General features: G+C 38.3%; 1 protein-coding gene across 3 annotated transcripts in view; it reads right to left on the minus strand.

Moving 5' to 3' along the window:
- Positions 1-4,713, minus strand: part of LOC141001397 (tumor protein p53-inducible protein 11-like) — a 39,281-nt gene extending 34,568 nt beyond the window's left edge. For 2 of the 3 annotated variants that reach the window (XM_073472464.1, XM_073472463.1), the window contains exon 1: positions 4,627-4,713. The gene's annotated coding sequence lies outside the window, so the exon portion shown is untranslated. The remainder of the gene's footprint in view (positions 1-4,626) is intronic. The other variant, XM_073472465.1, reaches the window with a different exon arrangement.
- Between the last annotated feature and the right edge of the window lie 3,482 nt (positions 4,714-8,195).

The following is an 8,195-nucleotide window of genomic DNA, read 5'->3' on the forward strand; positions in this document are numbered from 1 at the left end:
TTGCAATTTGGACTGTATTTCGATTAATTGTTCAGTCCTGATATATTTTACTACGAATGAAATGAAATGAATGAAAGTCGCAGAAATATTCTTTGACCAAACAAGAGGAGGCAAGTGAGCCAAACAAAAGATAGCGCCACATGATGCAAAACATTACAACATAAAATGAAGGGTTTATCAAAGAAAATGAATTCTAAATTAGATTTTGCTGAGTTTATATGGACAGCTGGAATTGCCTGAGGGAAATTACTTGCCAAATGTACACAGAAATCGTCTACAGTGTTTTGCCAGCACTCAACAATAGAATTGCTTTTCAGTCTTCCCCACATGTAATTAATGAGTTGGGCAGCCGATGATCACTGCCATAAAACGACAAAGTCTGAAAAGCAGCATCTGGTCTTAGCTTCTCTAATCTTGTTCACTGGAAATAAACAGAAGCACATCTGCTGTAGAGTCTTTATTAAAGCCAATGGCTAACCCACTGTCACACCACACAGTAGGAAATTAAAAGCAAAAGGAAGAAAAGGATCCTTATTGGCAGAAGAATATTGCGGGCACACAGCAACAGTAGTCCCTTGACAAAGACCAGAAGTCAGTACAGTGAGATGAAACTAAAAATAGCTAACCACCATTTTGCTGAGGTAAATCACATCTGTTGCTGTTGTAAGAATTAATCTAAAGTAACAAAACAACGCTAGTAAAAGAGATCCACATTCACTGTAAAAAAGCCTGATCTATCTGTTCTCTGAGAATCATAAAATAAAGGAACAAAAACAAAGCTGTGAGGTAAAGATCCTTTACAGCCACTGTTTAAAGGAAAATCACATGGGCTGCGAATAATTATTATTTTCATAATTGATTATTTTCTCAATTAATCGATTAGTTGTTTGGTCTTTAAAATGTCAAAAAATGTTGGTGATTGTCTTCCAAAGCTTGGAAGGTCCAAAAGGTCTTGTTTGAAATCAGAGAATCTTGACTTAAAATGATTTGAAAAAAATGACTCAAACAGATTAATCGATTATCAAAATAGTTGCCGATTAATTTAATAGTTGCCAACTAAATCGATTAATTTGTGCAACTGTGCCTTAAGAGCTAAGCTAAAAAAATAACAATTACAGTTGTAATAATTACAGTTTGTTGTGTGATTTGTGAAGTGTTAATTAATCACTGAGGGGTTAAAACTAAAAAAGCGGTCACCATCTGCTTTGGTTCCCCAGCATGCAGCATGCCAAGAGTGTGTGAAGGACCTGTGGGACTGCCTCAGGGCTGTCCTCTGTGCCACTGCCTGCCTCAGTGCCCCTTCACATGAAACTATACAGGGATGCATAAGTGTCTACATATGCTACTGCCTAACTCTCCGAGGATTAGTTCAGCCTCACAGCCCCGGCTCCACTGAGACCGGGTTAACTCTCTATCCAGTTTGATGGACTGCACTGGGGACGTTCAAAACTTGCAAAGAGATATTATCCTTTTCCACTTGGTTTTGAAGAAAATATAGTGATACTTCCACCAACAGTACCCCCGCACTGAATCTGACTGTTAAATAGGGAGTTCACAATTTAATGTAGTATTTCCATGGGTCGAACAGGTGTAAAGTACAGTTGTAAGACATGTGTACCACTTCAGGGTGACACCAAGAGGTTTGCTGTGGTTCTGCATGAGAGCCAATAATGAGAAGAGCTTGCAACAAAAGCTGAAAGAGTCTTTGAGGTTGGCTGAGGTGAAAAAATCCTGCAGTCACAAGCGTTCATGGAAAGAGAAACAGTCTAAAAGGTCAACAGGGCAGATACGACCCATTTACCAGAGCTACTCTTGCATCCAGAATGTGGAGTTCTACGTGGTTAACGGTGGAAATATCTGATGGTTTGATCTTGCTTTGGTTAAAAGGAGAGAGATGCTGTTGAGCACGTACCTCCGACCAGAAAAACTGCTGATGGCTACATCAGCACTGCCACGGTATCTTCAACAGACATCCACTGCTGCCCACTCCACATCAACTTTATTCATTTCCCACAAAGCTAAAAACTTTGTCATTGTGTACACAAGGAACAGAGGAGGAAGCCATGTTTGAGCTTTCCTTTTTCCTTGGCCAATTAGAATCCCCCGCCCACCCACAGAGCCAGGATGACAAGTTGATTCCTGATCACAAGGCGATTAGAGAAAAACCAGTATGACTGCTGCCATGGGAATAAGACTTGATTCATAAAAAAGACAAAGCAATCCATCATACTTCATTCTGAGCGGTAGAATAGCTCATTTGTCTCCATGTCACATTTTTCATTTTGAGACATAAGGAATGCAATAACCACCATGTTGCTTCCCTCATGTAATTTGCTTCCGTTCCTGTTTTCAGGTTTTGTTGTGTGTTGAAATGCTTGTAGTCTTACAAACATGGGCATGCTGATGCATACCTCATTCAGCACTGGTATCATTTTAAGGTAACAATACAACTGTTTATTGTCTGTTCTTGCTTCTAACACACTTTCAAATTCAGTAATTGGAGGTTGGAAACACTTAACACAAAACACTTACAATAAGTTGATCATGGTGAATAATAATCGTGAATATCTTCACATTGTTGGCTTGAAAAAGCTGTCTAGCTAAGCCTGTCATCATGGCTGAAGGCATGGCTTGTTCATTGTTGAATGACCCCCACAAAAAGAAGCTTTATTGGATGTGGTTAATACTATGGATACCAAACTAGAGAAACTGCAGGGAGTTGAGGTTACGATCATTAATGTATCCTTTATTTTTGCAGAAAGACCTTAAAATGTATGATAACTTATTTGAGATTCTTTGATTGTTTGGTTTTAACTAAAAAAAGATGCTTGTCATACTGTGATGCAATAAAAACATTATTTTTTAGAAAGTAATTCCAGTAATGTTTCGCACTGCCTCAATTCTAGTTTTAATTTTGAAGTTTTAAGAATATTTTGTTGATTATCAGGATAATATCGTGAACAGGATAATCTTGACATGAAATTCTCATATGTCCCATGCCTGCTTGGAAAATAAGCTGATATTGCCAACCAATCAACTGTCAGACTAATCAGACTTTCCCTGCAGGCTGCTAAACAGAATGCTACGGTTGCACAATGAATTGCAAAATAATCTAAATTGCAGTAGGGGTAAGTGAAATATTCAGATTGCAAGAAGCTGGAATTTATTGACAGAGGTAAAATGTGCAACAAAACATGATTGTAATGAAGTATTGTAGAGATGCCCCCGCCTACAAATGTTGTTCTCCTGATGCAAGAAAACTTTTTTTTGTACAGACTTTAACAAACGTTATTCATCTTTGAAATGTTTGAGGTTATCGCAATTTCTTGTAGCGTATGCTGTTATTTAGATGAAGAAAAACATGTATTTGCAGCTGTATTCCTGTATACAATAATTTACAAATTGTGTTAAGAATTCAAACATATGCACCTAAATGAAAAAGTTAGGCGAACCAGCACAAGTTAGTCAGGAGCCCCTTTTGTGGTTTTAATGGTGAAAACCAAAACTGATGCAAAAATTATCACTCCTACAAATCTGTATCCCATCGCCATATCTGTCAAAATAGTTGCAATATGATTTTTTGACTATGTCGTGCAGTCCAACACAACAGCAATAGCTCATTTCACAGCACTGACAAAACGACTGTTTATTCTGGGAGTGCTGCAGCATTGCTGAACTCCACTTGGGACAAGTCTCGACACCACAAACACTAACCTGATCTGTTAGGCTGCAGACTCACACTGAGTCATTCATCTCTGCCAGGAGAAACAGCCACTATTTCAACACACAATTAATCTCAATTTCAGAAGGGAAATCCAGCCATATAAACATGAACGCTGATACAAACCCCTTTCATTTTTATATAAACATGGCAGCACACTACTGTGTATGCCTCCCTTCTTTCTTGCAATAAACACAGCTTGTACATTGGCATTTCTTTTCTCAATAATAATCCCAAGTGCTGCCCTTATTGGGCCATTTCGATCACTGAAACATCCAGATATCGGGTGTGTTTTGGCTCTACCACACTGCTAAATAATCCACTTTCACCTATTAAGCTGTCAACTCTGTCGCCTCCTTTTGAAAACTTAACATTTTTGAGGGATTTTCAGGCAATACACACGTTTAATTAATAATGGCAGCACATGTTTTAGGGCTTCGAACTGGGTAATAATGAGTTGTGAACCTTTGGCTGCTGAATAACTTCACAGTTAAACTGTGTGGGGTGAAGCGCCTCAGTCGTACGGGGATAAATGGAAAGGTTCACCTTCTGATTAAGATAAACGTTTTTCTAGATAAAGCTAACTAATGGGAATTATTTAAACGGTTTATTTCCTTTACTGGTTTTTTGACAAGAGCTGTCGACCACGCTCAACTTCACTTCCCCCAGCTTTTTCTACTGTTACCCACACTTCAAAGATAAATTCACCCCGACTACCACCACAACTCAACAACTTCACCGCCGGATAAAAACAGTCGAGCGCGAAATTTCTTACATGTTTTAGCTAGCTGTTAATGACGAGGACAAAACACAGGGTGAAGCATCTTGAAGTACAACTGTAACGTCACTTCGACGATAGTTACGGTGTTTTAAAAAAAAAAGCACAGAATAAATGCGTAACTCACAGTGAGGAGCGGAGAGGTGTCGAGAGTTTGCTTCAGAGTGGGACGGTAGCCGTCACTACAGACGGCGGTCACAGTGAGAGTGTGGAGGCTCCGAGCTTCACTCACAGCAGCACAAGCCGAGCGAGCTGCCCTCTACCGTAATGACCCGCGCTCACACGAAGGCGCACATTGGATCGTGTCTACCGTAATACACAGACCAGCATGTGATTTATGCAGTGAAAAAACTAATGCTAGTTTCAATCATCGGTGTAAGAAGTATTGACATCTTTAAACTGTATTCAATTAAACTCATTTCGATAGGCTCAACTGGCATGACGTTTTACATGTGTTGCCAAAGTACGGAAGCCCTAAAGGGCCATGCATTCATACATTTTATTTCCTCCGTTTTCCCGTGATAAGGAGTTAATTTCATTTGTTTTCTCGAGATCTCGAGTTATTATCTGGAAATAACAACTGCCATTTTCCCGAGATAACGAGATAATTTTCTCGAGATCTCGAGTTATTATCTGGAAATAACAACTGCCGTTTACCCGAGATAACGAGATAATTTTCTCGAGATCTCAAGATAACGAAACTTTGTTTTCCCGACATAACGAAATAATTAATTCGAGATCTCCTCATTAACTACATAGTTGGTCAGCTATGTAGTTAATGACGACATCAGGCTCACTTAGATTGCGCCGCCGATATAGCTGAAGCCTTGCTAACCGTCTTTTTAGATTACGCACACTAATGTGTATATTATTATGGAAGCCCTAAAGGGTCATGCATTCATACATTTTATTTCCTCCGTTTTCCCGTGATAACAAGTTAATTTCATTTGTTTTCTGAGATCTCGAGTTATTATCTCGAAATAACAACTGCCGTTTTCCCGAGATAACGAGATAATTTTCTCGAGATCTCGACTTATTATCTCGAAATAACAACTGCCGTTTTCCCGAGATAACGAGATCATTTTCTCGAGATCTCGAGATCTCGAGATAGCAAAACTTTGTTTTCCCGAGATAACGATATAATTAATTTGAGATCTCCTCATTAACTACATAGCTGGTCAGCTATGTAGTTAATGACGACATCAGGCTCACTCAGATTGCGCCGCCGATATAGCTGAAGCCTTGCTAACTGTCTTTTTAGATTATGCACACTAATGTGTATATTATCTGTAATAGCAAGGCATAATGCTATTTCAGCCTGTGTCAGGCCTTGATTGAAAAGATATGTGACGTGGTGATCGATATGCTCCTGCTCCTCTGACATTGCTACACTGAATGATGTTTCCTGCAATGATTTAATATACTACACTATCATTTTGTTTTCTCAAGATCTCGAGAAAATTATCCCGTTATCTCGGGAAAACGGCAGTTGTTATTTCGAGATAATAACTCGAGATCTCGAGAAAACAAATGAAATTAACTCGTTATCACGGGAAAACGGAGGAAATAAAATGTATGAATGCATGGCCCTTTAGGGCTTCCGTACCAAAGCACAATAATGAGATTATTAAAAAAAAAAATAAGGAAGGAAGAAACTCAATCTCTGACTACATACAAATCTATGTGTCAAAATATAGTCCTACCTTAAAGCAACATTATGTAACTATTTTTTTTACATTAAAATAAGTCTCAAAATCATTTAGATGGCACAGTGTCTTTCAGTGGGGAGCTAAAGTCCGGCGGACCCCATGGGACCTAATTTTGGAAGAACTTTGTAATGGAAAGAGACAAATCTTGTTTCAACCCGTTTGAGTTGTGTCATGAACTACACATATGATGTTTGACAATTTGAAAGATAATTTTCCAAGTCAAGAGAGTCACAGTTTGTCATAATTAAAGTGAAATACCATCTAGTTTTGTGTTAAACCGCTCAGTGAGCTACATCGTCCTGCTCAACAGACATCACCAACACCAATGCCAACACCAACTCGACACAGAAAAAGTATTAACAAAGGTGAAAACCACAATAAATCTATACATATAGACAACTGCAGTTACATGAAAGGGTAGTTCGCCAGTTCTGTGAGCAAGCTAATATACAGGCAAAAGCAAATAAAACTTCTCTATCGAAGTCAGGCCCAGTTTGCCCCATGGGAGCTTATTGGTAATACAACTGTTTGCCCCAGAAAGTTGGACCCAGAAGAAAAAAAAACTTTGTATGGTAGAGAATGCTGTTAACTTTCTATTAACGACTGTGCTTTTCTAGGATTAAATAACCTGTGGAATTGTGCTTAGAGTCAGTCATGATTGGCTGAATTCGAGGCATGGATTCTTGTGAACTCTTTCTACTTGTGCGTTCAAGTATCGCTGATTATTTTCATAATTTCAATCATAGGTTATGCCCTACTGATGCTACGTTATGCAAGATTTTTCCCATTTCAATTATCTTCTTTTACCTTGTACCAAACCCCCTATCACATTCCCTAAAATACAATTTTTTGAAGACCATTAAAATATGTTTTTTTTCATCTGAGCCCTTATGTCCCCACCACTTTTCAACACAAAGTGACATCCTTGTACAGAATGGCCCATTTCAAAAAAATAAATCTATTGCGTCTCTATTCACCGTTAAGATTTTTCAGCAACAGTTATATAATACAAAAAATGAAAGCCCATATAATCAGGCATATTCATTCAAATATTGTACTTCAGTATAATTTTGTTTTTCCATTGTATGCTACTTTACTACATTTATCTGAGATAATAAGCTTATAAAATACAATGCACCGCTTAGGATTATAAACAAGCAGGTTCCATTTAGATTTTGTTTTCTGTTTTCCTTCTTTTATACCCCATATCATCTCACAAATCACTTGCCTTGTGGCCTTTGAGTTAAGTCTGTTAAGTCTGTTTTAACACAATAATTGCCCATGCTGATACAGGTATTACTTGCTGTAATCATCCCTTCCTAAGACACTTCCAGCTACTGTATGGACACCGAACTATTGTTTTAAGACAAAATGGACATGATTAACAAAGTATGACAGCAATGAAAAAAGGCATATTGTAGAAAAAATTAGCAGAGGCTTTAAAAATTCAACACAGTGGTTTGAGAATCGTTCTCTTCATTTGACAATTGTGTCAAGGTAATTGAGAAAAACAAAAAAGAAGATTGTCCACAGGCATCAATCACAAAGATATTTTCTTTTACACAAAAGTAATGACTCGAACAAGTTATTTCCTGTCAGAAATATGAGATGGCCCTGAGGTGCAAAACATCCTGTACATACCTGAGTGTGCAAATAGGTTCCTTTGCATTCCTGTGCCTATTATGGATTCACTACATGGCTTTTCTCGATGCTCATTTCAGCCATTTCAAAGAAGCACCTTGACAGCATATACAGACCATTGCAGGCACTATCATATATATCGAGTGAGCATATGGTCGTAGTGCTTCCTTAAAACCTAGTATTTCAACAGTGAGCCTTTCGTAATATTGCAAAATAGTTACAGCTCAACAGCTTTCTATTTCCACATTTTATCTCTAGAGCCTGGCTGTAAAGGGCAGGGTTATTTGTCTTTAATTGCCTGTGTAACAGCATCAAGGATACACAGGCAGGTGCTAATAAAACAGGC

The sequence above is a fragment of the Pagrus major genome, chromosome 8 (assembly GCF_040436345.1).
Source record: "Pagrus major chromosome 8, Pma_NU_1.0".
Classification (NCBI taxonomy): Eukaryota; Metazoa; Chordata; class Actinopteri; order Spariformes; family Sparidae; genus Pagrus; species Pagrus major.